The sequence below is a fragment of the Dromaius novaehollandiae genome, unplaced genomic scaffold, assembly GCF_036370855.1.
Source record: "Dromaius novaehollandiae isolate bDroNov1 unplaced genomic scaffold, bDroNov1.hap1 HAP1_SCAFFOLD_94, whole genome shotgun sequence".
Taxonomy (NCBI): Eukaryota; Metazoa; Chordata; class Aves; order Casuariiformes; family Dromaiidae; genus Dromaius; species Dromaius novaehollandiae.
In genome coordinates this window covers 230,001-232,500 of record NW_026991468.1, presented here as the reverse complement: position 1 = coordinate 232,500, position 2,500 = coordinate 230,001, and positions in this window count along the sequence as shown.

Genomic DNA, 2,500 nt, shown 5'->3' with positions numbered 1-2,500 from the left:
CGTCCGGCGGGAGGGACGGACGACGACGGCGGCGGAGGGGCCGGCCCGCGTCGCGGGCGGGCGACGGCGCGCAAGCGGGACCCCGGAGTGGAAGGGCCTGCCTCCCGGCCCTGGCGAGCGAGGCGCCGCGCGAGAGCGAGCGAGCCCGTGGGCGCGTGCCGGGGGCAGGGCCGGCGGGCCGCGCGAGCCCGCCGCGAGGAAGAGGGGTTACGGGCCCCCGTGGCATTCCGAAACCTGTGCCGGCCCGCCGCCGGGCCGCCGCCGGGCCGCCGCGCCTCGCTGCCGATGCCGACGGCACCGGACACCGGTGTGGCCCCCCCGCCCGCCGCGTCCCGGCTGCCGCGCGCGCGTACCCGAGTTCGCCTGTCCCGCACTCTGCGCCGCGGGGCCGAGCACGGGGCTCGGCCCGCCGGCGGGTGCACGGCCCTCCCGAGGCCGCGCTCGCTCGCCGAGAGCCCGCTGCCGATTCCACCGCTGCCGGTGGGGGACCGCCTCCCCCCGTCTCTCCCCTCTCGCCTCTGCTGGTGCCCGCTCCGCTGCCGGTGCCCGTCTCCGGGAGCCGCGGCCCGCCCCCCCCGCCCCCCCACCCCACGGCGCTCCGCTGCCGCTGGGGGGGAAGGGGAAGGGGGGGGGGTCCGGCCCAGGGGAGGGCCCGGCGGGAGCGGGCGGCAGTGCGTGTGAGGGGCGGCGGGGCTTGGCTACTCCCCCCGGCGCCCGCGGGAGAGGAAGCGGCGGGCGCGGAGGCGAGGGAGACGGCCCTCCGGGTTGGGACGGGTCCCACGGGTCCCCACCCCTAAGCTGTGGGGGGCGGACCCGCGGCGGGCTGCGGCGGAGCAGCCCGTCCGCAGAGACCTGCGGGGGCAGGCGTTCCGGGATGGCGCGCGGGGCGGGCGCCGGGCCCCCGAGCGGGGGGCGTCGCGTTGAGGCCAAGCGAGGCGACGGTTCGTGCCCGAGTGGGCGGCCCGAGCCACGGCTCTCCTCCCGGGTGCAGCTGCCACCCGGCGCCGGGTTACTGAGGGAAACCCCGGGCCCCGGGAGGAGGACGAGGTCGTGGCGGCGGGTGTCGGGCGCACCCCGCGGGCGGACGCTCCGCCGAGGGGCGCGGGGGCCGGCTGGCGGGTGCCGGGTTCCCCCTCCGCGTCCCGTCTCGTCGCCGCTGCCGAGGCTGCCGCCGTCGCCGCGAGGCGGCGGCGGCCCGGTGGCGGGCGGCGGCGGGGGAGGCACCCCCGCGGGGATTTCAGGTCGTTTCCCTCACCCCAGGGCCAGGTACCTAGCGCCCGCGCTTCTCCTGCCCCCCCCTCGGTGACCCACCCGTGTGGTCCCGTGTGCCAGCGTGCTCCTCCCGGGTGCCGCACCGTGCGCGCCGCACCGGCCGTGCCTTCCCCCCCCCCGCCTCGGCTTCCCCCCACCCCGGTCCTTCCTCCCCCGCGGTGGGGGTGGGGGGGGCGGGGAGGGAGGGAGCGAGCGAGAGAGGGGAGAGGGCCTCCGGCCACCGCGGCCGCCGGCAGCCGCCCCGGGCAGGGATGGCCATGGGCCCCGGGCTCCGGGCCCGAGGGTTCTCGGTTGGAGAGCCGGGCGGAGGTTTAAAGACTCGGGCGGCCCGATGCGACTCGCGGAGGCGGCCGGGCGTGCTGCCGGAGGGCCGGGGGGTCGGCGCGCGCGGGCGCCGCGCCCCCCCATGCCAGCCGGCGCGCCCCGTGCTCGCCCCGCGGGCAGCCGGGACGGAGAGGGGTTACCCTGCCCCCTCTCTCCGCGGTCTGGTCTCGGCGGAGAGACGCCGCGCGGTCGGCCTAGTTGCCGGCCTGCCTCGAGCGTTGCGAGCCGGGCGCGAGCGCGTGCTCGCCGCCGGGAGGGCGAGCCCCCACCGCGGGTGGTGCGGGCGCCGAGCCTCCGCGCGTCTCCTCCTTCTCCCTGGCCGGTGCTTCTGGGTCTTCCGCCGTGGCCGCCGTCGGCGGCGCCCTACCCTACGCGCCCGCCCCGGCACTCTGCCGTCCGGGGCGCCCGCCTCGCTCTGCCCCGCCCGGCTCCGCCAGGCAGCGGGGGGGCGGTGGTGGGGCGGCGGCGGGGGCGGCCCGCCCCGCTCTCCGCGTGGAGACGGGGAGAGCGGGCGCCGTCCCCGTCCGTGCCGCCTTGCCCGCCTGCCCGCCGCCGGGCGTCTGTCCGCGGAGGGGACGGGCGAGCGCGTGGTGTCACCCGCGAGGCGGTGTGTGCGGGCGCGCGGGGGTGTGGGCGCCGCGGCGGCGGCGGCGGCGGCGGTCGAGCCGGAGGGCCGGCGAGGCGAGCGGGGAGCTGGGAAGCGCGGGGCCGGCGGGCCGCAGGCGCGCGGGCGGCGGGGCGACGCCGCTCCCGGTGGCGGCCGGGCTCTGACGCCTGGGGCGGGGGGGGGGTGGTCTGCGGGGACGGACCCCCCCCAACATCCCGAGGCAGGCGGTGTGGCCGGCCCGCCGCTCCCTGCCGGGCCAGACCGAGCCGGGCGCCTGGGCCGGACTCGAAGCGAGAC